The sequence below is a fragment of the Prenolepis imparis genome, unplaced genomic scaffold (genome assembly GCF_030444845.1).
Source record: "Prenolepis imparis isolate NDT839.2.m4 unplaced genomic scaffold, iyPreImpa1.0 SCAF_2, whole genome shotgun sequence".
Taxonomy (NCBI): Eukaryota; Metazoa; Arthropoda; class Insecta; order Hymenoptera; family Formicidae; genus Prenolepis; species Prenolepis imparis.
In genome coordinates this window covers 20,415,779-20,433,211 of record NW_028141160.1, presented here as the reverse complement: position 1 = coordinate 20,433,211, position 17,433 = coordinate 20,415,779, and the positions used below count along the sequence as shown (strand labels likewise).

The window sequence follows — 17,433 nt, the reverse complement described above, 5'->3', positions numbered from 1 at the left end:
GTAAAATGAGATAATCGTTTTATCGTTTAATGAATTGTACTAGATTTCTTTCGTTGTGTGCAAGAAAGAAAGGAATAACGTGTCTTTAATGAATTGCGAATTACTTTGGTAATTGCGGTAATTTTCTTCCATTTAAGCTATTAACTTATCAACATTAAATTATCATCTTTTCTTGCGTACGTCAGCAAGCGTTTTTTCTGTTACAACTAAAGTTCTCTGTGAAGGTCACTACGTAAAAGTCATAAGTTTTTTAGACAGCAAAATTGCTAATAACTTCTTTCTGACATACATAATTCAAACTGTGTGTATATATCGTTGATATTGAGAAATAAGGTGATTGCGTGATTGTTTAGACTTACACGAAGATTTATACTTTTTCAATTATATTAATTTTTAGTTACGAAACTTTCACTCTTATATATCGATTAAGCCTTCCATTTTTCTTGTTTTTTTTTCGTATTAAAACGAAATTGCTGGCAACTACTTTTATTTATAATTTATTCAATATTCTTGATTTTTGAATTTTATGGATAAAGTTAGACACACAATTTCATGTTTTTAATTTACATTAAATTCTAGTATTGGAATAAAAAAGTATTTCTTGCATCTTTATACAATTATACTTCAATTTTTTTTTTAATAGTTTAAATTCTTTTTATAGTTATATACGGTTGTAAATTTCTTCATTTCATAAGTAGATGCGTAAAATGTAAAAGCTTAAAAAATGCAAAATTTTTCATATGTCACAGAATCTTTTTATCAAAAGATAAGAACATAATATGCTCACTTTTCTTCCATCCACACAGAAATAAACCACTAATTCGCTGTATGTAAATAACCACGATAAGATGAGTGCTGTTAAATTCGTTGAAACATACATTTCGACGATCCGTGATGGTTCGTTTACAAGAAATACAACACGAAAAAGAGACTATTCATGAAATTAAGACCGTTGCTATCCGATTTTCCTGCGCGAACATTTCTAATAGTACGAGCTAAAGCTTTTATAGTGAATTAGATACTTAAAGGCGATTCCTTTGGTGATCCTTTCGAAAGCTAGTATTTTGTCGGAGACATGTAATTTCACCATTATAATAGAACTACTTGGGTACTGCTTTTGATCGTTCTAGAAAGAACCGACGCGCGATTGAAAGAGAGAGAGAGCAGTATAATTTACTACTCAGAGATCTGTTTAATCGGATTCGAAGAACTTTATAGATTCATCGAATATATATATATATATATATATATATATATATGTATATATATATATATATATAGAGAGAGAGAGAGAGAGAGAGATTTTGCAATCGTTTCCAACTGTCTCCAAAAATTCAAATTATATAGACACGATTTATTAATGTAATGATAAATGCAATTACAACTTTAGAAGGTCATCTGTTTAATTGAGAAAAAAAATTTCTAATATATTATACTGTCTCACATTAACGCAGTAAAAGTTTGAAGAGCTAATTCGATCAAAATTGTAGATAACATCACAACTTAAAGTGTCATTGATTATACATAAGCGTCAAAACGACCTTAATTAGTGGCATTCAAATGCCGTTTTAGGTCGTATATATTAATATCAAAATAGCTTGCGTGACAGCTTCGATTAGTTACCCTTACTTGTCATCAAAGTCTCATTAATCTCACCACTTGTGATGAAGTAAACTCACCAAGTAAACTTATGAAACAAGAGTTGAGGGAATCAAATAAACTTTTGAGTTTAGGATCTTTACTCGCCACGCGCGAAAAGCTTTAAGATGAAAAAAAAGAATATATCTTTTAAATTTATAATTATCTAGCAACATTCTATTGAACACCTAAGACTTTGGTGAGGCTCTTAATGTGAAATACATATTTAAATTTCAATGAGCGAGAAAGAACCAGATAGTATATAGTGCGTTACTTTCAAGGAAAAATTATTTTTTACTAATTGATTATAGTTATATACAAGGCACAAATTTTCCTTCGTACAATACCGAATAATTTAATGAATCTCAATTCGAGATTTTATTTTTAATAAACCGCTCTGTCCCTCCGATATTTTTCTCGCCTACACTTCTTTAGGAAGTACAGAGAGAGGTTCATTAAAAGTAAAATCTCGAATTGAGATTTATTAAATTACTCGATATCATACCGAGGAAAATTTGTGCCTTGTGCACAACTAATTAGTTTCAATAAAAATTAATTTTTCCTTGAAACTGACGCACTACCATCCTCGCGTGTCTGACTTTTTCTCACCTTTGAAATTTAAATATCTTTCTATTTAGTTAAAGGATCCAAAATGAACAATTATGTATTAATTTTGCGTTTTTTCAATTCCAGATTCTCATTCGAGATAAATTATTTATTTAGGATTAAAGATTGATTTCATTAACGCGTCAGTTTACTTTAACCGTACTTTAATTTACTCTCTTTTCAGTCTCGGTCTCTCCCGGTCTCTTGTGAAAATAGAAACAAGGAATGAGTTAAATTAAAGTTAAATTCGACCGACATCGGGGAGGGAGGAGGAAAGGGAAACTGCTTCTCCCATAGCACTCTCATAGTTGCAATCCGGCTCGCAGTAGTACAAGTCGATGTCTCGAGCGCCGGGCAAATAATATCGTTCGCCTTTCACGCACGCCGGGATAAATCACGGAGCCTCGTTGACGTAAATAACAAGTCGGGTGAAGGAACGAGTGGCGCAAAATTCGTCAGTGACGCGGTCGCCGCAAACGGGCGCGAGAGAAAGCCCGCGTTGGAAGAAAGGGGTTCGCGCACGGCAGCGTTTTACGTCATAAATCATCGGGTGGTGCGCGACGACGAGAACGACAACGACGGGGAGCCCTCGACGTCGCTCGCACAAGCTGTGCAACGCCATCGAGTCCGCCGCCTCTCGCCCCAATTCGCCCGTTTTCGCCCGTAGCTACGTTTGCCGCAGCATCTTGCGCTACATAATGACAGGAGATACGTCCTTCTATGTCGCACGTACCCGTCATAATTTTCAACCTCTCTCGCGTCCTATGACCTCCATGACTTTAAACTGCCTCGGCTATACCCGCCTCTCTCGCGCACCGTTAAGACACTTTACCCGACGTGTTTCCTCTTCAGTCTTTTTCTTTGCCAACTTTGAACAAGAAATTAAAAAGAAGAAAAAAAAAAAAAACTAAACGCGTATAAATAAAATGAGATGCGACTGAGAATAGTTATACAATCAAGTTCCATCTCTCTCTCTCTCTCTCTTGTTTCATTATTTGTAATTTACTTTGAAAAGTTCTATTTAATTTTTCACAGGTATTGCATACTTTAGCAAAAAAAAAAACTTATTTTTAAAATCAAAAAGAAAAAAATTAACTATTCTCTCTTTTTTCATTCTATCTTTTAATGTTGAATATAAATCTCACTTTCAAAATAATCATGTCACAATTTAAAAAAATTTAAGGTCAAAGTTGTACGTAATAAAAATATACTTTATCATGTTACAGTTACGACATATTAACGTATTTTAAGATAGTCTGATTTCATTAAAAATTAAATATGTCATTAAAAATGTCTGTTCTCAAACAAAATTTTGTTGAGCAAATCAAGAAAATTAATCAATTACTATAAGGAATAATAAAATTTTTATGTTAATAAACTTTAATGATAATTCCTTTGTCGTAAGTTCTTATTTATAGCATCTATCATAAGCGAAAGAAGAGAATATAAATAATGTATGTATAATAATAAATATATATATGTTTAGTAGGAGTTATAACTACACACATGTTTTTTATTAGCACGACCATTGCAGGGAAGATGACTATTTGCGCTTTCTACTTCTGTTTCCGCATTTCTTCGAGTTTATTTTGACAACCGCAAAAGCCCCTGTCGTTTAAAATGGAAATTCCTACGTTCCCTTCGCATGTTAAAGTGTTTCTAAAGCGCCGAGGGGAAAAAAGCAGAGCCATACACGTTCGTCGGCGTCGTTGATCGGGGTGCAAGCGCGCAGACACGTGCATGCACGCGGGAAGCGTTGTCGCGTACATTGCATTGCGCGATGGAGTGTAACGCGATCGCCGTGCGATAGCTCGCTCGAGCATGAAACTCGTGGACGCGTTATCCCAGCCATTGCTTCAAATGGTACCGTATAGGGCGCGTATAAACAAATATCGTTCGCTAAAATTGATTTCTTCCTGGTTTAGCTACGAGAGCGCGATCTCTGTCGCTGTCGCTGCTGTTGCAGCAGCCACGAATCAGCATTGCTCCATGTGTGTTTCCAGGTGTATATATATGTATATATGTATGTATGCGTTTGCGCATGTTCGTACGTGAACGCGTTATATGCGAGGTATCGATGGATTCCGGTTATAGATGCAATTCCTGAGGCCGGGAGCGAATTTGAGACTAACTGGAATTTCGGGGAACGCCTGCTAATTGGCTACGTAGAATTTTCTGATTGGCTAAGTGAGACGTAGTTACGCGTTGCGGTATATGCATTCAAACGTTGCACACCAACATGATAATAGGTGGTTTTGTACAGCGATTACGAGAATGCCAATTGCATGAATTGTAGCTTCCTATCTACATACATGTAATATGTTTAGTTGGAATTGCAAATGATATGAGAGAACAACAAAATAATTTCTATCTTTACTTTGTAAACCAAACAACATAAAATTTATATATTATATATTCTATGTTATATATTATTTATAATATATTATATATGTATATTCACTAGCGGATCCTGACGTCGATAATGGGGGGGGGGGGGGGGGGGTTTACAAAATTATTTTATTTAATATTTTTGGGGTTTCATGATTAGCTTTTATTCCAGGATGAACGACGTCGATAGCTCTTTAATGTTTGTTTTTCTTTATTTATATTTTTGAAACAAATTCAGCAAAACTGTTTCTTTTAATTTGCAAGGGAGGGAGTTTTAAACCCCCCCCCCCCCCCAGGATCCGTCAGTGTGTGTATATATATATATATATATATATAGATATAAAGAATTTCTCACCTAGTTATTTTCATGCAACGAAATTATCTCATCATTTCGTCCTATGTCTGACTTAATCTAGACTTAACTCCTTGAATGCGTAATGAGTATAATTTACAGTGTATCTTATACTTATATATATACACTAGCGGATCCTGACGTCGATAGCTCTTGAATGTTTGTTTTTCTTTATTTATATTTTTTAAACAAATTCAGCAAAACTGTTTCTTTTAATTTGCAAGTGGGGTTTAACCCCCCCCCCCCCCCTTTAGGATCCGCCAGTGTGTATATTTTATTATAATTATATATGTATATATATTATATATAATATTAGATTAGACTTTATTATATACATATGTATATAGATTCCATAATACCTATATACATATAGATAAATACTAGCAGAACTAAAAAAATTAATTTTATATTAAAAAAATATAAATTACACTCTATAAAAGTTTGGTAACTTAGATGTCTTCGTAGATATGACAAATTTATATTCTTAGTATGTGTTATTAAATTTTTCTATTCTTAATTTGAAATAGCTATGCATTTTTTTGTACACACAATTTGTTGTCAAAATATAATTTCGGAGAAAATAAATTCTACGTGAAGGAAAGATAATTAACAATTTGTTATATTCTTTCGGCAATCTCTGTTGTTACTTTAGTGCATATGACGGGATTATACTAATCATTCAGACAAAGCCGGTCCATATGTAAATCTCTTAATTTCCTGCTAACGAGCATAATTGCTCCTAGCGATAACAAGCGCAATTTTGACATGGAGTATGAGCGTATTCATCTGGTTAGGATATCTAGACCCTTGATAGACAACTCTCTAATCCTTATTGTTCTGTCGCTACGTTAAGATAAAGACTGATGAAGGGGATATGAAACTTTTCAGAATCGTACATTTTGCTCCTAATTAGTTAGACACACCCTTTCGTAAATTATATTATATATAAGACTAATGACTTATTAATAAGACTTATTAATAAGATTAATGACTTATTAATTATTCATTTATATTAATTATTTATTTTTTACTTTGATCGAAATTTTGTAATGCCTATTCTATAAAAGTCATTAAAGTATTATTATTATTTTTAATTCCACGTGTACATGCTTAATCTCTTTTAAAATTTCCTTTAACTCTTTTCCTTTAACTCTTTTTTTAGCATCTACAGTCGAGGGAAAATTTTCTAATTGTGGAATATCACATATATATAACATAAACTATTTTTTCCAACTAAGAGAAGATTTATGTTTATAAATTTTAAATTATATTGAGATGTTTGTAAAGTTTAATCTTTTTTGATTACAAAAAAATAAATTCCATGAAACAAATAATTAAAATTTGTATTTTATAGCAATATTCTAGGTGAAGGATTGGCCTACGAAGTGTCATGGTTAGATTCCTTATTTATTTATGTCACCCTTGCGATCCTTATAAAATGCACCCTGCGCACTCACCCTCCTCGGTTTCCGCTCAATGCGCCATTGAAGATTCGTGCTATAGCGTGCAAACTAAAAGCCCTTGCCTCGGTCGATGGAATGCGAGTATATTTCGCATTTGCACTCAGATAGTAAGTGTTAGTTGTCCATCACTTTCACAAAGTACATTTCTAGACTCTCCATCAAACTTCCTCAACATTTTCAATAGAATTTTAAGCATTTAATGATTATTTAGTAATCCAATAAAATATGCTTTAAATATATTATATGTATATGTTCCCTAAATCGCGCTAAAAATGTACATGTTAATAAAAAAGTTAATAAATTATTTGTTAAATATAAAATGAAATATTAAATGTATAAATATAAACGCATAAAAAAATTTAGAAAAGCCGATTTATTATAAATTAAATAAAAAATATTTTTTTATAAATATGTTATAATTCATTGCATCTACTTTAAAATTATATAATTTTAAATGTCATCATTTTTATACACATTAAAATATTTCCATGTGTAAATATATTTCTTTATGTATGTATATTAATGCCAATTTTACGATGATACTCTTCAAAAATTATATTAAAAATCCTAAAACATATAAATTATATTCTTTTGCATATTGGATATTTAATACTAATATTAAATTTATATATGTTTGAGATATTAACATTTATATTTGATACCAATATTTGATACTAATTTACATCGAGCATGCTATAAAAGAGACGTAGATGTACTGCAGAGTACAATGCAGGTATACATTAGTCAAGTTCACGAAGTCGAATGAAATGCATTTGAGAAAATAAAACCTCCGGCAATGTGGCGCAATGCAGCAAACATTTCACGTATATCGATGAAGACTGATAGGAAAAAATAGCAGAGTTACAAATTAGATAAATATATGATATTTATCGCGTTAAAATTTATATAACTTGTTAATAAATCACCGAAAATCGTAATAGTGAAATCGGTAATGAATATAATATAAATCGGTAATGAATATCGATTATATATTGATTATTATATTACCTAACGCGACTATATATAATGAATTATATTATTATAATTTATTTAAAACATGTAATTTATTATTTTGGAATTTTGGAGCTGCAGCTTTTCACTTAAATGATTTTTTTATCGAGAATTATTAAAAATGTAGAGATCCATTAATTTTCTCCCGTGAAAGAAATAAAATTATTTATAAAAGTACTTAATATAAAATTTAGTTACTTTATGATACTTTAGTTGAGAAGAGTTGTAAAATGAGAAAAATTATAGAATAAAAAAATCCAGAATGTTAACACTTATGTCTGCAAAAACATTTATTACTATTTTGCACAATTCATATGTCATTCATAAAGATAAAGAAAAATTATTTTAAAAGTTGTAAAAATATAAAAAATCGTATTTATAAAAATCTTAAGTAATATTAATAAGTATATACTATTAACTCGCTTGTAATTGTACACTTAATAAAAATTTATTTTATTTAATTTTTGAAATATGTTTTTTTTACTATCAGTTCTTTTTTCAGATTTTGTAGTACTTAAACATATCACTACAATTGTAATGAGATATGAAAATATGTTTAAATTCATATTCAACTTGTCTCGTTTGATATTCCAATTTTCTAATAGGTATCCCTAAAATGTGATATATTCTCATGCGAAATTACTTGTCATTTTCCTCCATTTAGTTTCAATTTTGCGGTCTCTAAATGTAAACTAATAGTATGACAAGAATTTAGTAATGAAGAACAAGAATGTTGGACAATATTCCCACATTAGCCGTCCATTCGGTTATCAATATTATTGAATTATATTTTAATTAATCGATCGAACACACATATTTGCGTATAAAGCTGTGTATGTTCACGATGTAGCGGACAATGAATAAATTTTGTTTATAATGCAAAATCAAAATTTTTTCTAAGAGCTATTTGAATTAGCAATTGCGAAATCTAGCTATCAAAAAAGACACTTTTTATATGATTAAGTCAAAAGTTAAAATACCGTTAAAACAATGTAAGCTTGTGATAAAGAATTCAAATAGAATTTGAAAAGATAATATTTTTTTATCATAGCAGAATAACGCAGCACGTTTTTTTTATCCTTTCTCGCTTTGTAAAATTTAAATTTACGTATCGTTTATTTTAGGTAGAAATAAAAATCTTGATTTTCTCGCGACACATTATTTATCAAATGCATTCATACTTGTTACACGTCATGTGCTTATGTTCATAGAAAAAAATGTAACGCAAACTTATTATATCAATTCTTTCAAAAATATCATTCTTTCTTATTTGTTTTAGTCGTTTAACTTACTTTTGAAATTTTGTTACGTGATATGGTTGTACAATTTTTTTGTGTAATCTCTTACACTGGTTATATAATGTTACTACGTGAAATTGGATTGTAAGTTATTCTTTCATTGTAACTTCGTTTCTATATTTGTTCCTGCTGGCCCTGTTCTATTGCACTTTGCTTCGTGTCCTGCCTGTGTTCATACACACACGCGCACACATGTACACACGTACCACACACACACACACACACACAAACAAAACACACACACAGAGTATATTGAAGGTTGCGCATTTCATAATAATAGATTCTTTGTGAAATTTAAAATTACTTAGCAAATTCTTCTTAGCAAACTTTTGATTATGAGCTATTCTAATTTTTTTTCAGAACATTTCTTAATTTTTAATTACTTATTAAATACCTAAATAATTAACTCAATAACTAAAAATTTTGCAATAGAAAAATTTATTTGAGATTAATAAAAAAATAAGATTTCAGATTTATTTATTGCATTTATCATTTAACTATCAATGTTTTGACATTCAAATACATTATATTTCTACGTTTTTAATTAAAATAAAGAAAGTATAATAAAAAAATAATTGGTAATTTTTTATACACTCTATCGGTTAATTTTATCGACGTCTTTTTATTTTAATTTGTTAAATTTTTATCGAAAATAAACAGTTACTTGATATTTTACAATTGCTTAGAATTCGAGCGCTACTTTCAAGAACTCAGCTTGTCTTTCTGCTCGTTGGATAATTTAAGACAATTTTCAGTAAAGTAATGAGAAAAATCAAAAACTCCAGAATCACTACGTATTGTTTCAAATCAGTATTTTGTAAAACATTAATGTAATTTTTAAAAAACACAAATTTTGTGTAAATCCAAAATGCACGTTATAAGCAATGGAAATATTCTAATTATTTTATTTAAATAACATAAATAATATATTTAAACATGTATAAAGTCATAATTTTTTGACATGATTAAAAACATCTTTTCATCAAGTCGTTTAACGTAGAATATGACTGATATGTGCCAATCTATTTTTTAAAATTTATTTTACGTATTTTAAACTTTCATACTGTATTTGTATTGTATGATACAAAGTATATTCAATGTATATAAATTGCATTATCAATTGTCGACGGTTGAAATAAATCTAATTTATTATTTTTTATATTATTAATTAACGGCAATGCATCACGATAAACGCAAAGCACGTATCAAAACAAAATTACTATGACGCAATAGTATTAAATTGTTGCTAAAATAAATTAAATGAACAATTAACTGTTTATATAAAATGTCCTAAATCTACTGTGATATCCGTTAATGGTAAATTTTTGGAAACAATATGATTTTGTGTCCCTTGTTATTTATTTGTTTTATGTGTGAAACTGCCATACTACGTAATAAATAATTATAGGTGACGTTCACAATGATAATTAGGAGCAGTGCTTCAAATAAATTGTTTTGAAACAAATAACTGACTTGCAACAATATTTGGAAGAAAGTTAGGATAAATCGTTTGGTGAGTAAATTTATTATATCTTTCTCGATTCGCGCCCGGGTACCCGAGATAACATTTCTCTTAAACAAAATGTTTTTGTATGAATATATTAATAGAATATATTTCAAACCTTTTACTTCAAAAAAGTAGATAAACACGGTATAAAAAAATATTTATGATAGACAGATTTATACTGAATTGTTGATGCTCGCTAGTATGAAATCCCTGAAGCACTTTTGCGGATCACCGGAGATTCGCGAATCGCCAGAATATTATATTTTGCAGATACTATACATTTTGCGCATTTATAAAATGTACCTGTGACATTTCCTGACATTTCTTGTAGCGTTTTCGTTCAATGTGAATATTATGACATCGACGCAATAGTGAAGATTACGATGTTGATGCAATGTAAAGATTATGGCTCATTAACGCTATCGAGGTGTATTTCCTGATATCCATATTCCACGGATATTTTATCGGTTGTACTTTCTCTCTCTCATCCCCGTCCACCTTCACGGAGATACAAAGATTTTTCCATTTCCTCGCACTTATCCTTCATATTATACGATCCATCTCTGCCCACATTAATTATCTTACACCATCCCGTCCTAAAAATAATCCACTCATGCACCACGTGTTCATTATTGTCCTTTTTTCAGTGGCGGCGCATGGCACTCGGAGTAAGATTAACGCTTCTCGAGATTGCACTTTTTCCCGCCTGCCTACGGTCCTCTCTTCCTCTAAAAGGACTTTTTTCGCGGTTATTACTAGTCATTAGTGTTGGCGAAATAACTAACTGCCCATGGCATAATTCCACCACGGTTATTATAGGATTAAACTAACGTGGCGTTAGTCTTCTACTTGCGCAGCATCGATCAGTGTTTAGTTGTAATGCGATTACATGGGATCTATATGAGATCTGTTTTGTTTCGTCTTTAAGAGAGATAATGTTGTTATAGAGAAAATATTGCAGGTTGTTTTAATGTAACGTCATGTAGAACTTTTCATAACATTTGCTCTCATGATTGAAAAAGTATTACTATTATTTTTTATGATATATATATTCTTCGATATTCTTAATACTTGTGCACGATTTTGTAATTAATACTACATTGATTTAATTAGCATAATAATTTGAAGAATATTTTCCAACTTCGATATATTTCGGAAATTAAATTTATAATCTCTCTCTTGTTAACTTTTAAACACAAAATTTATAGTTATTAATTGAAACGATAGATTTTCAAATTTGTAATAATCGACACGATTAAATTTGGAAGGGTCATAAATAAATAACTACGAGATGTACAAGATTATAATCCTTTTCATTGGATTATATTGAATTATCGCGAATGTGCGCGCAAAAGTATTCCCCGCAAATTTACAAAACAATTATTCGTCAATTTTGCATTCGTAATGATGGTGATGCAAGTCGCTGCATAATTGAGGATGGAATGGCGCGTTATTTTTTTTTCTTTCTTTCGCAATACGCAATGGTTACGATAGTTACGAGACTTGCGCCGTGGATTTGAATGCACGTTGTTTGCGACGGCAGTTAAGAGTTTTCGCGACGGAGGAAGCGCGGTTTTGTAAAATTAAAGCGTTTTATTCAAATCGAATGTACTCGTACGGAGTAGGAAAAGAAGAGGGAACGAGGGAGAGAAAGAGAGAGAGCGAGAAAAGCGCATGAAAGTAGGTCGCAAAAAGAATCCTTTCTAACCGTAGTATTTTTCTTCACGCCATTATAGATACAAACCATTTGTCAGTCCGTCGCGCCAATCATCCCCTTTCATTGATGAAACTCTCAGAGAGAGTTGAAATGAGAGAAAATGAACAGAAAGTTATAATTTTTCTCTCTGAAAACTTGTCCGTCGTATTTTGGATCAAGCGCTTTGAAGGGACTTACGATTTAACAGAACGTACATTATTCATAATGTGATCCACTCAAGTATTCATGCTAGGTGAATCCTTTTATAAAAATTGCCTAGAGAGCACTAGCACTATTCTCTATAATGATTTCTTCCTTTGTATTTTTTTGCAATATAAAGAATTTTATATATACCAAGCCTGTGTAATACATTATTGTGCTATTGTACAGTTTCTACTATGTGTATGTGTGAAAGTATGTGACATTATATATGTACAAATACAAATATCTATCGCGTTATATAGAATATTTGTTAAGTAAATTAAAAATATTTAGTTTTATTATTATAATTATATAAATTTATTATTTAAAAATATAATTTTAAACTCTAATATAAAATTTTATTCTAGGATATGACAAAAGAAACTTTGCTATTTAAAATTGATACAAATTCCGTAATGCGTATGTCTCTATCACATCTCTGTTGTACGAAAATTAAGGCAATGGATCTATGATATTTATCTATAATATTTTTATTTTGTTATTAATCCATATATATGGAGATATCATATTTGATATATAATTTTCATAAATAATTTGCTACCTTAAAATAAAATAAAAGTTTGTCACTCACCGTTTGATGCTCAAGAGCTGAGTTAATTAGAAGTAGAAGCTACGGTGATCTGTAACATGTAAATATAAAATCCAATTTATAGCAGTATCCAAAAGAATAATATTTTAGGAAAATATATATTATTGTACATATCGAACTTTAAATTTATTCAAATAGATTTTATTTAATGGAATTATATAATTTTTAAAAGAACTATTCTTTTTAAGCTTGAGTTTTATATGATATATGATATAATAATATGTTTTTATATCATAAATAATTTTTTATCATATGTGAAAGTATTTTTCTCTAATTCTTGTCTAATTATATGTTATTCAAATAAATGAATTAAATAAATAAAAATAGACACGCATGCGCAATGAATAAAACATAATATACAAGTAAAATAAATTAATCACTCCAAGGTTGCTCTGCCATCGTTTGATGCTTCCTAAGCTTCCTTTTCCTCTCAAAATCTTTAGATTTTTCAAAATGCAAATCCTCAGAATCCATCCTCCAAGTTCATCAAACATTAGCGCATTACATTCACTCGTGAAATTACGTTAATGTTAATAACGATCGCGTGCGCATTTTTGCACATATATATGTTAAATACTAAAGCGCAACACTTTGCGCTGCCAAACTAATTAAAACGAGATAGACTGTCCGCGACATGATAAAAACGGATACGCGATAATTTGCACAGCACTCCCAAAATTTAAACCGATTAATATGCGACGAAATAAAGTTTCATCTTTGAAAACCGGGTGCTCAATTTATTTTCTAGCGCGATTTTATATGAGTTACGCGACTGAGAAAATAAACGAACCAATATTCCGTTTCACTCAAAGATCGTATTTCAAGTCAATGAACCGGGATAACAACTTCGAGCAAAGAACTAAAACTCGAAGCGGAAGAAGACAAAATTGATCGACAAGATCGACGTAAATGGGATTCGTTCGGACTTTCGTTTTCGAGTGTATTCGTATCTCAGAGCTATTCAAACCCCTTTAGCTATGATTCGTTATGAGACACCAGAGTGTTATAAAACAGGTGATATTATAGCGGCAGATAAACGTGACGAGAGAGAAGAGTATCCATTTCTGATGCTAACAATCTAGACAGTCTAGGAAATGGGAGATCAACCTCTCGTCATATACGAAGTACGGGCTAAATTGACTTGGTTTACTTATCAATAATATATATATATATATATATATATATATATATGACATCAAAGGGATATAGTTAACTATACTGGCATCATCATAGCTAGTAGACGAGATAAGAGAAGGAACCCAAATGACATTGATCCCAACTGCGTTCATTAAGCAATCGACCTAACTCTAATCAATTCAGACGGAGCCGCTTTGTCGAAACAGAACGTTTCTTATTGAGACATTGTTCAGCTACGTCTCAATGAGCTATCCCATCGGCATTGGAGGTGTGACTATCGGCAATAATCAATAAAAATATAAAAGGCTATAAAAAAACGGGTCTTATAAGCTTTAATAAAAAGTCGTTATAAAAATTGTGTTAGTACTTAGTTTCTCCTTCAGGATAAATCTTCAAAGTACTAAGCCCTTCCATCAAGGTGTATCGAATGGGAGCGCGTCATATTAGAAAATATTGTAATACAACTTAAAATTTCTTTTTAAGAGATAATATCTTTCTATATTGAATTTTTCTCGCGCGCGCCTAAAATTATAAGCTAACATTACGTAATTATAAGTTGACTTTACATATTTATAATATATAAATATTGATTATAGATATAAATTAATTAGAAGCACGTATATATACATTATTTTCCTAGTTTAATTTTAAATAATTGCTCTATCTTCAAAACACTTTGGCATAAATTGATATATTTAATTGGCTTGGTAACAGTTTGCTTGTAATCAAGAAAAGCTAACCGGATTAAGTGAAAGCAAATTTAATAAAAATTTTAATCTCTCTCGTATCAATGAAGAAGTTTCTTATAATAAAAAAAAATTTAATTTTATTATACGTTTCGTAAATACGGCAGTAGAATAGTTACCACATAGTTATCAGACAAGTCGTTAAAAACGGAAAGGCCTTTGATCTAACGTAATTGTTGCTCGCGCGTTTAATGGCGAGATAGTATTAAGTTGCACAGGGCTCTTGAAACTTTGCTTAGGCGAAACCGAATGGGAGAAGGGGAAAAAAAAGCAGCAGCCTCTCTCCAATCTTTCCGATAACGTTGTTAATGCTAATACGAAACTTTATTGGGTTTAACGCAGCGCGTTACGTAGGTTACGAGCGCGCGTTCACGTTACCGCATTTACGTTTTCGCATTTGCACGCGAATCTGATACGACGATGTCGCTGATTCGATACCTTGCATCGTCCTCTGTATTGATGAAGTTGCAATAGTTGTAATATGCTTATCTACGCTCGAATGGCACGCTGTAAACGGAAACAAAGAGTGTGATTTTGAAATTTGCCGGTTGCGCGATCAGAAACAGCAAATCAAATTCGATTCACAACGAAAACGACATTATCGAGACCCTCGTTACTCGCGATAAAATGGATTTCAGTTCTTACTCCATAATTTTCAATAGTCGTATTCACGTTGTACAATGGGCACTACATCGTATTCCGACCGATGAGTTTATTCATAACAGTCGATGATATTTATCCATGATTTTAGAAAACAATGAAAAATAAAAGAGCGGGGAAATGATTGCAAAATAAAATAAAGAGAATTCTTTGATGCCATCAGCAGTATTTAAATCGATATTATCTCATTTCTTTTCAAGTCGATTCGTTTCTCATTAAAATGTCGAATCATCACTAACTTATGAATTTTAAATGATTTAAAAGCATAGTAAAAGTTGAAAAGCTAATAAATATATAATAGAAGGATATTTTTTTGTTCTCTGTTTTCTCTGTCTTTAATCAATCTAAAGTGAATTTTGTTATAACAAATTGAATATAAAAAACCTAAAAAAATAATATTTACTCAATATCTTGCTAAGGAAGAATTGATTCAAACTTTATTGAAGTATTCACAGCTAAAAGAAAGAACAGGTGAAAGTTCTGTAATACTTTTTCTGAATTTTGAGAGAATGTGTATATAAATCGCAATAATAATTATTACAAAGCGTATAACATTAAATAAATGTATGCAATTATTTTATCTTTTATATTTTTTATGATTTTAAAACATATTGTTTGCTCAGTGTGACACTTATCCGTATAAATCGATGTACAACAGATGACATGCTTCATTAAACTTTCTCACTGGCAGACAAAATAAATTGGGTCGTACTCATCCTACGCCGACCTTTCGTACTCGACTAGATTTGACGGGACAGCATCACTATTCAATTGCGTAATCGCTATTAAGCTAAATGATACGGTGGGAGATGACGCTCGAATCGACCAATATGCGGACATAAGTGAATGCCAAGAGTTTTTCTAGCGCCGATAATCTATCGTTTACTGTCGACAATTTTCCGCAGTGGACTCTACATACATATCGACGAAACGAGCCTTTATACGAGCGCTGACGTTGATGGAAAAGCACTCTCGATATGTCAGGCTAATCCCATTTTTGAGACTGATTTATATTAGACGTAGAGATTCAATTTTGCGTTTTTATGCGACATAAATCAAAAGCTGAATTTTCTAGCCGCAGGAGTTACAAGCTTTACTTGGTAACGCAAAATATATCGTTATGGAATCGGAAATCATAATTTATAGTTATGCAATATAACTTGCAAGGCTGTGCGACTTTTATTTTATATCTTTATAAAAACTTGCACGTTTTCAAAAAATGCATTTTGTTATCGCTTTCTTCTTGCTTTTCGATCTGTACATAAAAAACCTACAAAATGCTCGTATCACCTTAGAAGTATCTTTCACATATTGCTTCAAAAAAGGGGATATAACAGAAATATATCTTATAGCTATATAAAAAAGCGCAAGTAAAAACGATGATGAGAAGAAAAAAAATGACAACTAGAATTTTTTAGAGAAGAGATTCTCTAAAGAGACAATTTAAATTTTGTATTAATATAATAAAATTATTTTTGCATTATATATATGTAGTTTAATTTATTTCTTTGATATAATAATAAAAAAGTAATAATGAGTTAATAAAAATAATAATGTAAAAATAATGTAAAATTATTTAAATAAAATACAAATTTTTTAATATGTTGCATTTTAGGATGTTTCAAAGGTTATCTAAAAATATGTCTTTACAAATATTAATTTCTACGTTAATAATATAAATCATACATCGTTATCATCGAAACGAAAATCTTCATGGGCTAAAACTTTTTTGATTTACTAATATTAGAAATTTTAATTTTGCACTCATATTTTTCTTTTTTTTCTGTCACGGAATATTTCATGCAACTACATGCGGCGGATGTCGCACTAACAAACGATTAACTCAAGCATTGCGGGAAAGGTCGCATGAAAACGCGATACGTCATAAAGCTTGCAGGCAACTTTATTTTCCTATTTAAAGCGACCGTTTTCGCGATTCCGTCCGCATAACTTTCTTTTTGCCAAGTGTCATGAAATTATATTGTGTTCTTGGTTCAAACTCGCGTTGACGGCATATGCGATAACTTCCAGGTGTGACTGCAATCATAACCGACCAGTCAAACCCTCGAGTACGTAGTAAACTCGGTTAGATTCTGCGCGTGTCGATACGAATGAATTTC

At 30.9% G+C, this 17,433-nt stretch overlaps 1 protein-coding gene and 1 long non-coding RNA gene across 4 annotated transcripts in view; one reads left to right on the top strand and one right to left on the bottom strand.

The window, feature by feature from the left end:
- LOC145932591 (uncharacterized) overlaps window positions 1–12,802 on the bottom strand; it is a 213,563-nt gene extending 200,761 nt beyond the window's left edge. Inside the window, exon 1 of the long non-coding RNA XR_014424740.1 lies at window positions 12,753–12,802. This is a non-coding gene — a long non-coding RNA (uncharacterized LOC145932591). The remainder of the gene's footprint in view (window positions 1–12,752) is intronic.
- Window positions 1–17,433, top strand: part of Dop2r (dopamine D2-like receptor) — a 226,487-nt gene that overhangs the window by 13,465 nt on the left and 195,589 nt on the right. The gene's annotated exons all lie outside the window — the stretch shown is intronic.